Raw genomic sequence first — 19,951 nt, forward strand, 5'->3', positions numbered from 1 at the left:
CTGTTAATTTTCTTGGATCAAAATTCTTTGCAAATATTTCTTTCTTGGCCTTACCTCCATTGGTGGCAGTTGGCTTGGCCAATTTTCTACCCATATTCTTCTAAACAGTGACCTCTCTTTATTTTAGGCCCGAGATAGCTGCTAGAGAATTTTTTTTCCTTTTTTTGAATTTATTGTGCTTTAACTGAACATTTACAAATCAAGTCAGTCTCTCATACAAAAACTTATACACACCTTGCTATGTACTAGCTGCTCTCCCCTGAATAAGAGAGCACACTCCTTCTCTCCACCCTGTATGCCCCATGTCCATTCAGTTAGCTCCTGTCCCCCTCTGCCTTCTCATCTCACCTCCAGACAGGTGCTGCCCACATAGTCTCATGTGTCCACTTGAGCCAAGAAGCTCACTCCTCACCAGTATCATTTTCTGTCTTATAGTCCAGTCCAATCCCTGTCTGAAGAGTTGACTTTGGGAATGGTTCCTGTCTTGTGCTAACAGAAGGTCTGGGGGGACCATGACCTCCAGGGTCCCTCTAGTCTCAGTTAGACCATTAAGTCCGGTCAGTCTTTCTACAAGAATTTGAGGTCTGCATCCCACTGTTCTCCTGCTCCATCAGGGATTCTCTTTTTAAAGAACAGTGACTTTTGCATGGGATTTGCCCATGTACTCCTTGGTTCAGAATTGCTGACATGACACTCTCAGATTGATCCTGCCCTCCTAGTGGGGAAAAACCAAAACCAAATCATTTGCCCTTAAGTCAGCTCCGACTCATGCTACCCCATGTGTGTCAGAGTAGAGCTGTGCTCCATAGGGTTTTCATGGCTGTGACCTTTTGGGAAGGGCGTCTTCTCTTTCTCTAGGTTGGAGATTGGATCTTATCTCCCGGGAGGATAGAAAGCCAGTTATCAGTTCCAAGACTGAGAAGGTCTTTATTCCCTTGGGAAATGGAGGGTCTGTTTTGGAGTCATTTATAAGGAGTGTTTAGGGCGGCCTACTGGGTAACTTAATAGAGTTTTTCAATAACATATAGATTTTTAATTCCATGTTCTCTTTTTCTGGAATAGTTACTCCTTTTAGCCACATTAAAAAAAAAAACCAAACCTGTTGCTATTGAGTCAATTCTAACTCATAGTGACCCTAAACAACAGAGTAGAACTGCCTCATGGAGTTTCCAAGGAACGCCTGGTGGATTTGAACTGCCGACCTTTTGGTTAGCAGCCATACCTCTTACTCACTATGCCACTAAGGTTTCCTGTAGCTGTGTGGGTTTATTCACTTAGTGATAAACCAACCAGTCTTCCACCATTACGTTTTCTGATGTTCCTGCTTCCATTTAGCATGAAAGTAAATGATCATGGATTCCCTTTCCATGGAGCACTTGTCAGCAGATGATATTACTCGTATGACCGCCCTGCTCATCGCTGCCTTTCTGAGGACATTAAATCCGTTTCTGGCCCAATAATAGCATACACACTGAGGTAAGCCTAGATTCCACTAGCATTCGTACATCTGGAAGGCATAGCCAGCACTCAGTAGTATTTCCGTCTCCTGCTTTCCTGGGTCTGCAGGAGAGCCCAGAACTCCACCCTGTTCAGGTTGGGTGTGGTCCTGTGACTTGCTCTGGCAGATAAAACGTGAGCTGAAATGACAAGTGGAGCCCCTGGGTAGACACCTTTAAGCTGTAGTGCGTGATTGTCCTGCTCCCTTCCCTGTTGCGCACCGTGCCTGTGTGTAAGGTCGTGGAGGCACCCGTGTGTCAGGATGTGGAGGCGCCTTGATTGAAGCCTCCCCTTCTCTGTTCAGCACCCCCTGAAGCTCCTGTTCTGGAGAGAATCCCAGGCTGGTGGCGATGGTGGTGGTGTTTGTTATTGCAGAATCACCAAGCCCGAGCTGACTAACACAGTGTGGGCTGTCTGGATCGGGGGATAGCTCAGAGTCCTGGCGAAAGCCTAGGCTTTGAAGAAAGTCAGACTTGACCTTGAAAACCAACCTGCCACCTGCGTGTGGTATCCTCGGGCTCCTTAGTCTCTCTCTCTGTTTTCTCATCCACACATAATTTGATCTACCTCTTAGGTTTGTTACTGTGAGGAGCAAATGAGATAATGTATGTAAAGCACCTGGCCCAGGGCCAGGCAAATGGAGCTAATAAATTTAGTCCCTGCCAGCTAGACCCTTTAGCAGCCTGTTGGCAGGAGGTTGCCTACTTAGAGGTGCAGAAGGAAATAAATGATCACATGGATATTTTATTTTGCCTTAAAAAAAAAAAAGATAAGGATAATGTATATGCGAGGTGGTAGTCTGTCCTTAAAGAGAGCCCTAGCTGACAGCTGAGGTGATATTTTTTGCATCGCCATGGATGATCAGGGACAGGGACGCCTCCCTCCCAGCGGCCTGCGTAACTTGTGCTGTCCCACGCAGTTAACTTAGGGAAAATCACATTGGGGGAGACTTGAATATTTCGTCCCTGATTGGTGTCCTTAAAATCAAGTTAAATTCTTTTCTCCAGCGATAAACTTTTGAAGAAAGTGGGGACGAGAGAATCAAGTGCAGAGGGATAGTGTTAAGTGGTCCTGTGTGGGGTCTGCAGTGTTATCTGCACAAACTCGATGGAGATAGCTGATTGCCAAAGCAGCCCTACCCGTACACAACAGAAGATGCGTGCAGCCTAGAAAGGCGCTTTTCCTTTTCATGGCTCTGCTCCATATTTCATTTATATTTAAAATGGAGTTGACGAATATGAATACAGATATTTAGGGTTACCGCAAAGTTGTATCTGTTTATGTACACCGCCTGGTGTCTTTACCATATCTTACAGTTTAAAAGGGAGAGCCGTTAAAGGTTTTTGCCCACACTACTTGGGTTTCTTTCTTTCTTTCTTTTTATTATCCTCCAGCTTGTGTTCTTCAGGTGTGTGGCTATTTTAGTGTTATGAAGCATGATGGATGATGCTGGGAGTTTCTGTGGAACCACTTCAGATATTGTGGAATGCACTTGGGGTCAGCTGCACTTGACTGATGCAGGGCTTATCCCATGTCCCTGCCACTTTCAGAGATAAAGCTGCTGTTTTATCAAAAATGCCAGCAACTGTGATTTAGAATTTATAAACCTCCCTTTTCAAATAATTGCTCTGATTACTTTCTGCCTGGGCAATAAAATGATAAAGGTAATTGCACACAAATGTGAGATCGCACCAAAATACAATAAAATTAACCTGAATTAGCTTGACTTGTCGATGAGAAGTATTTATGAAATGTAGTGTTGCAATAAGGGAGAGTGATATTATAGCTGGAGGTGAGTTATCACCTTAATGTAATACTCGTTGAAATTTAAAAAAGAGACTGCTTCTGTTGAAGGTGATTGTGTTTTTGAAATTACGTTGACGTGATTCTTATAATTGGCAACAATAATGCGTTTTGAAGGTAATATCTTTTATTGTGTTATTCCTGGTTGCGTTACCTTTTATTTAGCGTTTCCTGGCCTCGGCTTTTCTAATATTCAGGTAGAAGCCGACTTGGAATTCTGTCAGATCCATGGGACTTGCACGTTTTATTCTCTTTTCAGCATTGACCTTGTCTGAATGTTGCAGACTTTTGCTTTTCTCATATTTGGTTAAATCATTTACACATCAAAGGCTAAGTATTATGGCCATTTAGTTTTTTAAAAGTTTGAGGGAGGTTTTTATAAATGTGCCTTGTTTCCTTTTCTTTGCATGTGTTGTGTATTAAGAATTTTGCACTGTAGACTAATGGGTTTGAATAGCGTCAGCCGCAAGACCAACTGAATGCCGTCTGATTGATTCTGACTGATGGCGACTCCATGTGTTACAGAGCAGAACTGATCCATAGGGTTTTCTTGGCTGTAAGCTTTATGGAAGCAGATTGCCAGGCCTTTCTTCTGTGGTGCCCCTGGGTGGGTTTGAATCACCAACCTTTCGGTTAGTAGCTGAGCGTGAATGGTTTGCGCCACGCAGGAACCTTCCACCCCATTTAAATACACATAGTTGATAAGGTTCTGTTAACAATCCTGAAGTGAAATTCACGGATAGTATGTACCTACCTACACTGTCTAAAACCCACACGAAACTGTGAAGTAAGGTCTAGATAAAAGGGCACTGATTTTTACGTAAGGCATTATGTATTTAGAACGTAAATGCTTGGGTGGCGCCACACTGAAAGTCATAATGAAGCAATCAGGTGTCTGTACCTCGAACATAGCAGCTAGCTACAAGCGATGATTGATACGGTTTTGCTTATTGGCGATTTGTGATCCAATCAGCATTGACACGAGTGACGTGATTTCTCCAAAATGGTGGGCAACTGTTTGTCAAGTTCCAAAGATGGTGAAAACCACTGTTTCCTTGAGTTACAGGTGGTTGCATTCATGGAGAACCCTGTGTAGAGTAAAACTGCTAAACAGATCCTGTTTGCATGTTAAATGGAGTGGTATTTTAGGTTCTGATTAATTTCAGATTTGCGTGTTTTACAGGACCTTTGGAAGTTGTGGATGGAGGTCAGCTCTGTTGTTTGGGATGGCCCCACGTGTTGCAGAGTGTTTTATGCTCCTGACTTTGCCTGTTAAATGTTAATAGCTTCCACAGTCATTGTGGCAACAAAAAAACCCTCCAAATTTCCAGTACTTCTCAGTTGACAGTGACTGGAGAGGATTCTGACAGTAGAACATCAGAGAGAATCCAGGCTGTGGTCAGACCTGGAACTTTCCAAGTGCACTAGTGTGGGTACATATGCTGCCATACACAGGACAGCGAGAAGCCCGAGGCACCTGTTTCCAAGTGGGTGGAAGGGAAATACCCCCAAAGATGAGAGTCCCAGTGGCTAGTTTTTTGGTGCGCCATAGTACCCTCTGCCACGATTTGACCTTTGTCTAATCTGGATTTGCATGAATGTGGGTTGTTTTTTTTTTTTTGAATGCTTTTTTAGTTTTCATTTGTCCATCTAGCTCCATGGAAGGAGCCTTGGAAGCTCAGGCAGACTTTAGAAGGTGGGCCATACTTATAATAGCAATGTGTGTGTTTCCTACTGTTGATTTGGGGAGGGTGCCACTGGTCTGTTTTTTTCCTGAAGAGAAAAAGAGAAGGAGAGACTATGCCCAGAAAAATATAGCTGATGAATTTGCTCAGAAAAATTTAACTAGTGGGAATTTTTCCAGAAAGAAGTGGAAGCTAGAAAATTGCAGTGGAATAATGGGATTTAGTGGTAGATAAACCGCCTCTTGTAGGCCCCCCACCTTTGTATTTGCTAGACCATGGATAGTCCATACCCTGTTATAATAGGCTACTTAGACTCCTTTGGTTTAGATAAAAATGAAAGCAATGTAACAAAAAAGATGCTTTGTGATTAGCCTAGCCTGCGTTGATACCTTAAATGTGGGCTTGCCTTTCCTACTAAAATATCAACAATCAAGCACTGTTTTAATACGGTGCGTTCAGACTGTGCTGTTGGCGAAGAAACTGAGCATACCGCGGACTGCCAAAAGAACGAACACGTCAGGCTTAGAAGAAACACAGCCAGAATGTTTCTTAGAAGCGAGGATGCCGAGGTTTTGGCTCACTTACTTGGCACATGTGGTCAGGAAAGACCAACTGCTAGAAAAGGACGTCAGGTTTGATAGAAGTTCAGCGAAAACGAGTGAACTGAGATGGGTTGACGCAAAGCAGTGGTCTTAAAAGTACCAGTGATCAAGATGCTGGCGCAGGACCGGGCAGTGTTTGGTTCTGTTGAGCCCAACCCCGGTGGAGCCTCCTTGATGTCAACTAACAAGTCAGCTTCACCCGGGAGCGTCTGCGGGCTGCCACAGAAAGGCTTGCTCAGCGTTTCTTCTCTCGGCCTTGCACATCTGTTCCTTCCACTTACAAACTCCCCTCGGTCAGCCCCCTTGAGCTCCCATCCGCCCTTCACAGCTTTCCTTCTCCAGCAGGCTTTCCTTGGTTCTTGAATTTTCAGGTCTTGTTCTTTAGGAACCTTCTCTGTACTTATTTTCCTGGGTCTTTTATAGAGCAGCATCATATAGTTATGCTCTGGGATGTGGCTCTGAGGCTGTGACTGAATCAGGATCTGATCCTAGCTCTGCCACTTAGTAGCTGTATGTACTCGGTCAGGTTGCTTAAAATCCCTATAAGCCTCAGTTTCTCTCTCTCTAAAATGGGCATTCTAATGCCACAAGGAGCCCTAGTGGCGCAAAGGTTAATCACTCGGCTGCTAACGGAAAGGTTGGTGGTTCAAACCCACCAGTGGCTCTGCAGGAAAAAGACCTGGTAATCTGTGAAGATGACAGCCTAGAAAACCCTATGGGGCAGTTCTGCTCTATCCTGTAGGGTCACTATGAGTCGAAGTCGAGTCAACGACACCATCAACAACAATGCAGCCGCACTCACAGGGTTCCTTTGGAGGATTAGGTAAGAGCACACCAGTCAAGCATGAACGTGGGACTTGTTGACCACTCAGCCATCAGCAAGATGACCTTGACTGCCAGCCCTCCCAAGGTCAGCTGTGCCATACTGCTGTCTCTGCACTTAGCCTGTGTCTTTGTAGGGAGCTCTGAAGGCAGGGCACCATGCTCCTTGCTGTTTAGTATGCTGTTGTTAGTTGTCATTGAGTCAGTTCCAGCTCATGGTGACCCTATGAGTAGAACTGCTGCATAGGATTTCAGGGCTGTGACCTTTCAGAAGCAGACTACCAGGCCTGTCTTCTGGGCCACCTCTGGGTGGGTTTGAACCAGCAGCCTTTCAGCTAGTACTTAAGCACTTAGCATTTGTGCCACTCAGGGACTCCATTTAACATGCTCCTGGGTATTAAGACCTCCCTGTGTATGGTGGCTTGTGGACAGAGGCTAAGGCTTTCATGAAGAAGGGGTGGGCTGAAAGTGCCATGGGTCTTGTTGTCTAAGTGAAGGTCGGAAGGAGGGTGCCCAGGCGGAGTGGGTTCCTGAAGGGAAGTGGCTTGCCTTGAGGAGATCCGGGCTTCTGTGAGGATCCTGTTGAGTTGGGGACATGGGATGCCCCAGGAATGAGCTTTTCCAGTAAATTAAAAAGCCCTGAGCATAGGTGCCATGCAAAGGCAGGTTCTCTGAGAAGTCCAAGATAGGTATTTACAGCCCAGCTGTAGGGAAACAAGCCGTGGCCTCTGGTGAGTGGGCCAAAATGACAAATGGCTTCTGGTGCAACTTTTTATTGCTGAGCCACACGCCATATTTCTTCTGACCGCTGCTGTGTTTGCCTGAGTTTTGATTGTATTAGTTACCTGTAAGATGGAGAAGCCTTTCAGTGCTTCAAATAGGTATGGGCCTGCTTTCAATACATTTTATCTGCTAAGTTTCAGACAAAGCGAAAGCTGTTCTTTTTATTCCACCACAGGCTTTTAGGGTTTGCATCAGAAATAAAGCATGTACTGAACAGCAGGGTTCAGGACAATGTATTGAGTGCTTTGCAGGGGTGACACCTTCTATTCTCTGGGGGTTTTGGTTTGGGGGATCTGCCATTCTCTTTCCTCATCTCCCGAGTGTGGCTCCCCAGTTGCCTGGAGTCGGCGGTGGGCTTGTAGAGTTTCTCGGCCCGAGTCTGTGACAGCCCTTTGTTGCAGGGACTCTGTAAGAGAGTCTCCAAGTGGGCAGAGTTAGACCCAGTGTGGTGTGAAGATCCTCTTCCAGATGATTCTCTGCCACACCCCTCTCCCAGTCCCCTTCTCTCCAGGCCCTACCTGGAAAACACTGGCCTAGATATTCCTGTTGTTTATTGCCACCGGGTCGGCACAACTCACGGTGATCCCGTCTGCAGTAGAAGTACTGCCTGGTCATACGCCGTCTTCGCCATCTGTGGTGTGCTCGACTCCATTGTTGCAGCCACGTGTGTTCTGAGTGCCTTCCAACCTGGGGGCTCATCTTCTGGCACTGTATTGGACCATATTATGTTGTGATCAGAGTGTTTTCATTGGTTGAGCTTCAGAAGTAGGTCACCAGGCCTTTCTTCCTAGTCTGTCTTAGTCTGAAAGCTCCGTTGAAACCTGCCCACCACGGGTGACCCTGCTGGTATTTGAAATATAAGTGGTATACCTTCCAGCATCACAGCAACATGCAAGCCACCACAGTACGACAGACTGACAGACTGGTGGGTCATAGAGGCTGGTCGTCCCATATATGATGACGTGTATGAAGTGCTGTTTCTGGTCTGGCCTTATGAGGGGACGGTTGGGCTTAGAGAGTCCAGGCCAGAGTTCACGGAGGAAGGGTGGGCACAGGTGCAGTGTGAAGTCTGGGGAGACTAGCCCTGGAAGATGTACTCAGGAAATTAGTGTGGGTGGTCTTCATTAAAATACTGTGTTCACCCCAAGATGAGAAAATACTGGGTTTTTGCTTCAGACAAAGGCCGGGCATGTTGAGGTGAGTGGTGCTGACCTTTCTTGCAGTTAGTTTGAAAAGCCAAATTGACTCATCAGGCCAGATTGCTCACTCCATTGAAAAAGGGCTAGGGGTACTTTCTGCCATGCGGAAGGGCTGGGTATTGCTAATCGCTATTTCAAAAAAATGCTGTATATGAAGAAACCCAGTAAAATCAAATCATTTGACCAGTCATTTCAAGAAAGTGGCTCTGACAGGCTTTGATTTGTGAACGCAGTTGTGTCATTTCAGTGGGAAACCAAGAGCGTGTGTCCATCGTTCGGCTTTGCGAGGGTTCTATTTGTGTTTTCCTTTTGGGGTAGAATTTTGCCTTTCCTATATGAGATGTTTATTATTGCTACGAAAAAGTGTCTGGAATATATATTGCTTTAAGCTGTGGGATAAAGTTTACCTTCCTGATGGTTTAATTTTTATTGCGTTCCCACAGTGCACTCTCCGTGGCTCCGATGATACACGCGGCCGTGCCTGCCCCTTGAGACCACGCTCGAAATTGCATCTTCAGTGCACATCACAGACCCAGGCACTGCACCTACATTTGATTCCCTGATTCATTTTTGCTGGCTGTTTCTCGTTTTATCTGCCTAGCACATTAATATTTCTTCCTACTCTGTGTTATTTCTGTAGGAAAAAGTTGTGTTTTATCAAGTACAAAATATTTTACAAATGATTTTAGTTGCTAGTTGCTTAAAATTGATAAGACAACTAAAGCTTTGGCCAAAATTCTGCTGTGGAAGCATTCAGAGATGCTTATGTTCTCCAGTTTGACCAGATATGACTTTGGAAAAGGAATTCTACTCTGCCGGACAGTTCATTCCCTAGCTGTCATCTTTGCAGCTGTTCCTTGGCTATACGTGATTATGGGCCGTAGAGTTTGTTTGGTTCATTGATCATCTTTATACATACAATATTTTTAAAGAATTTAACTTTTGGATATTAAAAGGCATCTCCTATCCACTAGTTTTTGAGAAAGGTCCAAGAATTGTTGTGACATTAAATTGCTTCAAAGCCAGCAGTTAAGAAGAAGAGCTACGGGGGGTCGGGGTATCCCAGGCTGAATAACCGTTTCCCAGATGATTGGTAGAATCCTTGAACTTGGTGTCGGGAGGGAATTTAGAGGCCCTGGTGGTGCAGTGGTTAAGAGCTCAGGTGCTAACCAAGAGGTCAGCAGCTCGAATCCACCAGCCACTCCTTGGAAACCCGATGGGACAGTTCTACTCTGTCCTATAGTGTTCCTGTGAGTCAGAATCGACTCGATGGCAACTGGTTTGGTTATTGGTTTTAGACTACCCTCAGAATCCCTGGGTTGTGTAAACGGTTATCACGCTGAACTACTAACCAAAAGATTGGAGGTTCGAGCCCACCCAGAGGCACCTTGGAAGGCAGGCCTGGCCATCTGCTTCCAAGACATCACCTTCTTAAACCCTGTGGAGCACAGCTCTGCTTTGTCCTCTGGGGTTGTCATGAGTTGGAGTTGACTGGATGGCAACTGTTTTTATTTTATTTTTTTAGCCTAACTCCATGTTGGCTCCCAGCATAAACTTCTGAGGAAGAGCTCATGTCAGTTTTTATATTAGTTCTCTAAATATTTTATTATAAGTTCATCCCTTCCCACCCCTCTTCCTATTCTTTTTTTTGTATATATATATATTTTTTTACATTTTATTGTGTTTTAGGTGAAAGTTTACACAGCAAGTTAGTGTCCCATTAAACAATTCATACGCAGCTTGTTCCCGTGACCTCGGTTGCTGTCCCTGCAGTGGGTCAACACTCTCCCTGTTTCCACCCTGCCTTCCTCATTTCCCTCCCCCTCCCCTTTCCCTGTCCCTCCCTGCCATCTAGTCTTTGCTTTGGGGTAAATGTTGCTCATTTGGTCTTGTATAGTTGATTGTTCTAAGGAGCTCATTCCTCACTGGTCTGATGGTTTTATTTTATAGGTCAATATACTATTTGGCTGAAAGGTGACCTCTGGGAGTGGCTTCAGTTCCAGGTTAAAAGGGTGTCATAGGGCAGTAGTCTAGGGGGTTCTTCTAGTCTCTGTCAGTCTAGTAAGTCTGGTCTTTTTCATGAATTTGAGTTTTGTTCTACATTTTTCTCCTATTATAATTGGGACCTTCTGTTGTATCCCTGGTCGGAGGGGTCGTTATTAATAGCCAGGCACCATCTAGTTCTTCTGGTCTCAGGCTAGAGGAAGCTGTGGGTTGTGTGGGCTGTTAGTCCTGTGGACTCATTGCTTCCTTGAGACTTTGGTTTCCATCACCATCTTGTTATTTTTATTGCTTCACTGAAGTCCATCCAGTGGCGCCCGGATCTTTCCGGCTTGTGTGTCCCTTACTAGAGGGAGCACCTTCATAACTGAGATTACGTAATAGGGTTCTTTATAGAGGTGTGCTGCCACACAGGCGTGGTGGCCTCAGTACATCAGGCATTGCTGAGCAGAGCAGGTTGGAGGAAGCAGGCTACCTGGCCTCCTGACGCCCCTGGTGTCCCCGCTCGGGGTGGGAACAGACTGACTAGGCGGCTTAGGCCTCACCTGATGCGGCAGTTCCGGATCCATCTTGCCTTCCCCATAAGTTGGTGTGTGGTTAATGCCACATGCTGAGCTTGAGCAGGCTTTGCTGGACCAGGAGGAATTACTGGGGAGCAGCTGGCTTTCCCTTTCCTGATGCCGGTGAAGAATTCCTCTTAAATTGAAATCCACTACTTCAGACTTTCATCAGATTAATTTTAATAGAACGGTTGAATCAGTAAGAAGAGGCCTGGGAAAACAGCCCCCCCCCCCACATATACACACATACACACATGTACACACACATCACAGTTCAGGAATTCAAGTCCTGTATTTCTTGCTTATAATTAGCATGAAGAAGCAACTTTCTTGGTACTTGCTGATTTTTTCTCCCGTATGGAAACTCAGCCCAGACTTTAGCTGTCATTTTGATGGGTCACTAGTATTAGTGCACCCAGAGCAGAAACGGAGCTGAGCCATCACAGATAGTGGAGGCCACCAGGGGCTTACATAGCACCCACATGGAGATGCTGATTCATGGTGACCCACGTGTGTCAGAGTAGAACTGCACCCACAGGGTTTTCAGTGGCTGACTTTTCAGAAGTAAATCACCAGGTCTTTCTTCCAAGATGCCTCTGGGTGGACTGGAACCTCCAAACTCTTGGTGAGCAGCTGAGAGCGTTAACCGTTTCATCACCCAGGGGTTCTAACGATGGAAGATGAATAAAATTTTCTTCATTATGAAATCTTTCGTTTTCCTTTTGGAAGGATTTCACTCTGCTTACTTCTTTAATGGTTGAAATAGGTGACAGTATTTTGTTAATTTTTTAAAGACCCAAAAACAAATGAGAAAAATGCCCAAAGGTGCGTATTCCCCAGTTGTATTATATGAATCTGTGTACGTAGTAGAGGCTTACTGCTCCCTGCCTTCTCCTGCGCCCAGAGGGAGGACTGCACCAGGGTTTGTCCCTTCCATGATTCTCCAGGATACCCGACTCTGCACCCTGCTGACAGACAGGTCCCTGTTTCTTCTGTCACTTAAAGAATCTAAGAACCTATATTGTGATGTCATTTTTCCATAAGCCCTGGACACAATAAATCATATTTTAATTGTTGTAATTAAGACTTTGAGGCCACTAGGCTGTCTTTGAGGGGAAGAACCTGTCTTCTTTCCAGAGAAATAATGAATCGTTAGAGTATATGGTTTTTGAAGAATTTACTGTGAGATAGAAGACTGGTATTTTATTCTTGCATTTGTAAGTATTTAATCAAATGGGTAGTGCACTTTCAGTCTAGAAATCTTGGCTGCATCTGCAGCATTAGACTGAATTATCGTTTGAGGAGTGAAAGGATAGAATTATCCATTCAAGTTATCAGCCATTGATAGGTTTTGGGTGTAATGTAACTAATTTAACACATAAGATGGGCTGGAGCCTGGGAGTCTGACTGGGTTTCAGTAGACCTTGGCCTTGTTTTGCAGACCAGTCTGTCCCTTGAAGAGCAGCAGTAGCTCTTTAAAGAGCTGGTGACATCAAGGCTGGCTTGTTTACAGCTGCCAAAGTGTGTCTGGAACATAAGGCTCTTCCATTCGGGACACCGAGTCATAAATCATCCCGTTGCCTCCCCCAGGAATCTCGGCAACAGAAACATCTGAAACAAGTTCGTATTATGGGTAGAGAGGACTTTGCTGCTGGCCTCCACGGGGCCCAGGCTTGGGCGCTTGGCACCTACCTGGGTGTTAGTGGTGGTGGGTCTGTGGTGCTTTGTGTTTGAGGCCAGTAGGCATTGCTAAGCCAGTGCTTTAGAAAATTCCAGAAACTTTTGTAGCCACATCTTTGCTGTGGTTGAGGTGTAAAAGGACAAGCAGAGAGAGCATCTCTTCAATCAAAATAGTCTAATGATGTCTTCATGGGTGGATGGCAGACAGGGAACTGATGATACAAGTCTAGAGACTTTCTGATTGATTGCATGTCCCTTTAGGCCAAGGGCTGACAAGCTTCATCTGTGAAGACCCAGATAGTAAATACCTGTCACTTTGGGGGCTGTATGGTCTCTGTTGAAACTACTTGACTCTGCCATTGTAGTGTGAAAGCCGCTGTAGACAATATGTAAGCGGGTGTTCCAATAAAGCTTTATTTATGCACGCTGAAATTGGAATTTCATGTCATTTCTGGGCGTCATGAAATAGTTTTCTTTTGATTTTTCTTTTAGCCATTAAAAAATGTAAAAACCTCAACACGGTGAACATAATTAACATCACTGAATTGTGCAGTAAATATTGTCAAAATGGCAAATACTTTGTCATAAGTGTCTCACTACAATAAAAATTAAAAACAAATGTTAAGTTGATATGAGGGCCTTGGGACTGAGGTCAGAGGGTCGGCCCGTGTGCTGGAGCAGAAGATGCCTGGGCTGCAGGTGGAGGGGCTGCAGGAGACGAGCTGTCGAAATGCTAGAGACCCCGCTGAGTCCAGGGTCCCACATTTTACACAGATGATCTTAGCACTGAGCACTGTGCAGTTTTGTAGAATGCTCCCAGGGAATGTTGGGAGGGGGACCCCACAGAGGTCCTGAGCAGGAGGGACAGGCTGCATTTGGGCAGGTGGCCGCATTTGCATGGGGTACTGGAGACCCCCTTGTTGCGGGAGGCTTCCCACCTATATGTTCCTGTGTCTTATTCCCAGACGTTTGCTGAAGGTCTCTCTGAGGAGCTCGGTGGTGGCAGGTCTGGAATCTCCATCCAGAAGTCCTCACCATGCTGCCTTTGGTCATTGAGTCTGGAGACGGCATTGCTGTGACCCCGGGACCTCCATCCAGAAGTCCTCACCATGCTGCCTTTGGTCATTGAGTCTGGAGACGGCATTGCTGTGACCCCGGGACCTCCATCCAGAAGTCCTCACCGTGCTGCCTTTGGTCATTGAACCTGGAGACAGCATTGCCATGACCCTGGGATCTCCATCCAGAAGTCCTCACCATGCTGCCTCTGGTCATTGAGTCTGGAGACGGCATTGCTGTGACCCCGGGACCTCCATCCAGAAGTCCTCACCATGCTGCCTTTGGTCATTGAGTCTGGAGACGGCATTGCTGTGACCCCGGGACCTCCATCCAGAAGTCCTCACCGTGCTGCCTTTGGTCATTGAACCTGGAGACAGCATTGCCATGACCCTGGGATCTCCATCCAGAAGTCCTCACCATGCTGCCTTTGGTCATTGAGTCTGGAGACGGCATTGCTGTGACCCCGGGACCTCCATCCAGAAGTCCTCACCATGCTGCCTTTGGTCATTGAACCTGGAGACGGCATTGCCATGACCCCAGTAGTAATTGTATCACCCACTGAGTAATGCGACACAGATACAGTAAGCACGTGCTTTTAATGTCCAGGTGCTCTCCGTGCACAGGTAGACGATTTTATTACCTGTTGGTGCCATTTCCCCCATGGTTGATTGCAAACAAGCGAACGAGGCTTTGGTACTACAAGATTGCTTCCTGAGTGAAGAGGATTTCAAATCACATCTTGGCTAGCTGTTTGGAAGAGAAGTTTGAGATGTTTTTACTTCGCCACTGGATCTGGCTTGTCAGAGGGAGTGTTTGTTCTCTTTGAGAAGTTTTTCGGTGACCAAGACCAGAAGCTGATGGTTCTCTCTTCAGGAGTAGGAGTCTGGTGGCTTCAGCTGCTTTGCCTAATTGAGAAAGTCGATGTGTTTCCCTCAGACCTCTGCGCATTCCCACATGCTGCCTGTTCCTAAGAAGCCGGTTAACTTCACCCAACTTTAGAGGGCTATGAAGAATGAGGTTATTTTCTGCTATGACTTTTAAGCTGAAGCTTCCCAAGACATAACAGTCTTAAGAAATGATATTTCATTCTGAACACCAGGCTGCCAGCATGCTCCTTGCAACTCATGACAGACTGTCACTGGTGCATCGTGGTTAGCGGGTGCCTGAGTGCTAGAACACTTCCAGCTTGTGTGAACATGCTGCTGGGAGGCCGAGACGCACAACCCAGGCAGGGCCTGCGGAGCACAGCGTGGTGGCCGGGGACCAGCACCCCAAGGGAAATCACTGTCAGGTTCAGACCACGTGGGCGGGAGAGCTTTCTGTTCTTTCCTCAAGATGGTTATTTCCATCTCCGATGGTGACAGAGGATGTTTTTTCTTTTTTTTTCTACTCAGATTATGAATAGATGATTCTTGATCGAAACTGAAGTTCAGTATGTTACAATATGACATGAGAATGTCATGAGATTTGGAGTGTCTTGGGCTTGAAATCCCTGGGTGGTGCAAACAGTTAACACGTTCGTCTGCCAACCGAAAGGTTGAAGGTTCACGTGCGCCCAGAGGTGCCTCAGAAGAAAGGCCTGGCAATCTACATCCAAAATATCGGCCCTTGAAAACCCTTTGGAGCACATTCTATTCTGCCACGCGTAGCACACAGTTCCTAATCAACTTGACAACAGCGGGCTTGTTATTTTAGTTTTGAACACGTCTCCTGAGGCGCCCCTTTGCGGGGACACGCAGATGTTTTCATGCTGGTTTGTGTTATTTGGGTGACTAGTGTCCATGGAGCCATTCAGTAGGACCCATGTTCTTGCTGCTGAGGCCCATTCGCTCACCCTGGCCCTGCTCCCAGCTGCTGCAACAAGTGTTCTTTACACCCAAAACTCACTTGGGTTCCCGTGAGTCAGAATCGACTTGAGGGCAACTACCAGCACCATGCCCGGTGGCTTATGCAGGAGAGGCGTCCCCTGCCTGTCCAGTGTGTACTCATCGCTGTGTCCTGACTGCCCACTGTTTCATCTCTGTCCTTTCTGATGCTGTCCTGGTTCAGCTCCTCTTCACCCTCGTGTGGGTTGCTTCCAGGGTCTCCTTCCCGGCTCCCAGTCTTGGTTCGCCCGTGCATAGCAGCTGGAAGGCGCCTTCGACAATGCAAGCCTGCCTCATGCCTCCCTCCTTTAAAATGCTTCCTGGTTTCTTGGGAGAAAGGCCAGGCTCAAGAAGCAGCCCCCTGGAGGCTGGTGTGAGCCCCCAGCTCTGCCTGCTGGCTCCTGCTTTGTGGCGTGTCTCACCTCAGCGAAGGTCTTTGCACCTGCTCTCCCATCGGAGTCCTCTCACCTGGCAGCTCCTTGTTAGGATCCCATTGCTGTCTACCTGTCATTCCTCCAGAAGTCCTTGCTGCCCACACATTCACCTGCGTGTGCTCTTGGTACCCCTCCTGTGGGTTCCCAGAGCTGCTGTCCCTGACCCGTGGGGCCCCAGTGGGGATGGCCTGGCCCCCTTGCACCAGCTGCCCTGTGTGTGCCCCACCCCTGGCTTACTCCTTAGGGTCAGCTCATCTGCTGGTCAGCAGTTAATTGCCTTCTTTGGTGGTGGCTGTTAATTGGTCAGGATCCAATGGGACCCCCTTCGTGGCTCCTGCTCGTGGGTTGATCAGAACCCCTTTCCTGTGATCTCTCTGCAGGGACATCAGGAGTAGGTCTGTACCGTGCATGCAGCTCAGAACTGGTGGCTGCTCTGTGGTCCTGTCATTTACAGCGAGCTCATGCCTGGGTGCTGCCCACCGCCCCATGTGCACCTGGCCTTGTCACTTCCCTCCAGCCCCCAGTGCCCTGCGTACCCTTGAGGCCACTCCACCTGCTGTTCGCTGCCCACCCCGTGGACCCCTTTATGTCCCTGCTCCACCTCCTGGTGTCTGACACACCTCCATGCAGGGTGTGGGCACCCCCCTGCCTCTTGGCCAGCCTGGCCCAAACCCCTCGTCAGCAGTCACCGAAAGCCTGGCCAGATTGCCCAGAGCTCCGTCTGGGGTCAAGTTACCCGTTGTTTTTGCCGTGTGCCTTTGAGTTGATTCCCACACATAGCAACACCATGTGACAGAGTAGAACTGCCCTGTAGGGTTTCCTAGGCCGTAATCTTTATGGGAGCAGGTTGCCAGGTCTTCTGAGGAACAGCTGGTGGGTTTGAACTTCCTACCTTTTGGTTAGTAGCTGGGTGCTTAATCACTGCGCCATCAGGGCTCAGATATTAAACCCATTTTTACTTGTGTCCACGGTCGGGCACTGTGCTGAATGGTCTGGTAGTCTACAGAGAAGAAGGCAGTGTTCAGGCTTCTGTGGACTGTCACATCCTGTCCCTGGCTGAGTTGACTGGAAACCACGCTAACATGGCCACTCTTCTTCTTTGGCAAAGTGGTGGTTGGTGGGTTATGGTGATTCTCTTTGACTAGTGATGGTTCTGCTAATGGGCTTAAAAACCCAAAGGCTGTGGTGGAAAATCACCCAGCAGGGCCCACTCAGCACTGGGTGTAGATTTGGGGCCATCCTCATGGGACCTCGGTCTTGACTGAGGGGGATTCCAGGTGGTCATCAAGGTGAAATGAGGTTCGGTGTATGTCAAGTTCTCTTTAAGCCATGAGGAAGTCTAAGCAGGGCTTCTAACAGGTTTGTTCTGGTTCGAACCCCTGCTGAGAATTTGCATTTCTAGAAACACTGAATCCCGATCTACAGCTTCATAGGATCCCCAGGTGAGTCTTATGTCTAATAAATTTTGAGAACTACTGCTCTACTATTGATTCTCAGAACTGGTCCCTAGCCAGCAGCTCTAGTATCCCCTGGAGCTTGTTAGAAATGCAAATTCTCAGCAGGGGTTCGAACTAGGATGAACCGGTTCAAAGCCCTAAGTCTAAGACACTTACTTCCTCTCACTACCTGGTCTGGATTCAAAGTAACTGTTATAAAAATGATACATCATATGACTGGATTCCAAAAACAAGAGAGAAGCTTTGGAAGATATTTTCATCTTAAAGTGACTGGTGTTTCTGTTGTGATTTGAAGATGACCAAACTGTTGCATGTACATTTTCTTATTTATTAATTTTTTCTCAGGAGAATGGACAAGACCTGTGAAATGAAATACAAAATCATGGACAGCCCTTTGGGGAAGATAGAGATGTCTGCTTGTGAAAGCGGTCTGCACGGGATAAGGCTGCTTGGCCAGAAGATTCCAGAAGCCCAGTGAGTAACTTCCCAACGCGTGGTGTCTATTAAAACCCACCAAACAAACAGACAAAAAAAACGTGTTGCCATTGAGTCGATCCGACTCATAGCGACCATATAAAGGGAGAAGTAAATGTGGACGTTGCTTGTTTTACACTGACCACATAGTAACATTCAACCATAAGCTACCAGGCGCAAAAACCGGCATCCCTGTAAAAGATACCGCCTGGACTTCATTGCCCTTTTGCTTCCAGCTCCCGTGTTCGTTGCCCAAGAGCCCTCTAACGGCGGTTAACCACGGGGATGTAACCTTTGATTCGTAGCTCCAAGACGCTTGGTTAACGTATACATTTTCAGAAGAGTTCCTTGATAATGAGCATTGAACGTTTTGATCCTTCAACAACTTGGACATGAGGGTTTCTCTGGAATTTGGTGGCAGGGGTATGTGTAACTAATATTGATTTTTAAAGCCAGGCCAGTCTTCACTGTTCATCAGGGTCGGCCAGGTGAGTTTTATAGTAATGTCCTGGGATTGCTTTATCAGGAGCACCACTCGTCCTTCTGGAGAATGTCCATGTGTGTGGGTGTGGGGGTGGGTGTGTGGGGGTGGGGGTGTGGGTACGTGAGGGTGTGTGGGTGTGGAGGTGTGTGGGGATGTGGGTGTGTGGGGGCATGTGGGTGTGAGGGTGTGTAGGTGTGTGGGGGTGTGTAGGGGTGGGTGTGGGGGTGTGGGGGTATGTGTGGGGATGTGGGTGTGGGTACGTGAGGGTGTGTGGGTGTGGAGGTGTGTGGGGATGTGGGTGTGTGGGGGCATGTGGGTGTGAGGGTGTGTAGGTGTGTGGGGGTGTGTAGGGGTGGGTGTGGGGGTGTGGCGGTGTGTGGGTGTGTGTGGGGGTGGGGGTGTGGGGTGTGTGGGTATGGGGGTGGGGGTGTGTGGGTGTGGAGGTGTGGGTGGGTGTGGGGATGGGGGTGTGCAGGTATGGGTGTAGGTGTGGGGTGCGGGGGTGCGGGGATGTGGGTGTAGGTATGGGTGTGTGGGTGTGTATTGGGGGGCTCTGTGCTCTGGTGTAGCCCTGTCAAGAGGAAGAAGATAGAATCCCCTTTTTAGCCTGACTTTAGGATGTTGCCATCTCTAAGGGGACACATGTCTCTCTCTCTCTCTTTTTGGACCGATCCCTACTATGTCTTTCTAATTGTAAAAACACAGAAAAATTTAAACCCATCCATAATGTTTTGTTCTGAAACGTAACATTTAATTTCCTCCGTTCATTGACTGTGAGTGGATGTATTAAAATTGCAGTCCCCATTACTTCTGACAGAAGAAGAAAAGCAGCCACTCCTATGCTCCGCGTTTGCTATAACTGGCTAATAAACACAATGCCAAGAGCATTAGATAAAGAAAATACATAAGGAACATAAACATGGATTTTAATGGACCCCTGTCAGAGGCAACCATAATGAGCACAAGCAAGCTCGTAAATATCAGCATCCTCCTCCACTGTCGAGATTTTTCCTGTAGAGCTGCACGTTACAATCAATAGAGTCTTTTTTCAGACCAAAAAAATAAGCAAACCTTTGAAGTACGTGAATATACTCTTCTCAGTTTCTATGAGAACCATCTGGCTGCTGTGCTTAGAAAATTACAGGCACCAAATAATTTGTCGGGGAAAAGGTCATTTTGTCTGTTAGCACGTTCAATTGCACAGTAAATCACAGAAATTATGTGTTGATTTTTTTTTTTTTTTTTTGGGTAAGAAAAGTAAAGACACCCTGTGAAGTGAATTTGGGGGAAGAAACAGTAAAAAGCTAACATTCGAAGGTATGTTTTGTTAAATGCCCGTGACGTATGAGGATGGAATGAAACTGAAGAGACTTGGTGTTGAGTTTCTACTTTATGTACTTTCTGAATGAAGTTAAGAGTATGTTTGGCTGTGAAAAACAGCCGATTCACACAAGGTGCAGTTGATCTCACTCATGAAGAAAGTCACAGACCAGCAGTGGAGGCTGAGTCTGATGGTCATCAGGAACTTTCTTCTTCCCTGGGGATACAG

The 19,951-nt window shown here is 46.9% G+C and overlaps 1 protein-coding gene across 4 annotated transcripts in view; it reads left to right on the top strand.

Moving 5' to 3' along the window:
• Positions 1–19,951, top strand: part of LOC126059900 (uncharacterized) — a 107,327-nt gene that overhangs the window by 47,742 nt on the left and 39,634 nt on the right. For all 4 annotated transcript variants that reach the window (XM_049855949.1, XM_049855948.1, XM_049855947.1 and 1 more), the window contains one exon: positions 17,790–17,918. The gene's annotated coding sequence lies outside the window, so the exon portion shown is untranslated. The remainder of the gene's footprint in view (positions 1–17,789; positions 17,919–19,951) is intronic.

This window comes from Elephas maximus, chromosome 16 (assembly GCF_024166365.1).
Source record: "Elephas maximus indicus isolate mEleMax1 chromosome 16, mEleMax1 primary haplotype, whole genome shotgun sequence".
NCBI classification, from domain to species: Eukaryota; Metazoa; Chordata; class Mammalia; order Proboscidea; family Elephantidae; genus Elephas; species Elephas maximus.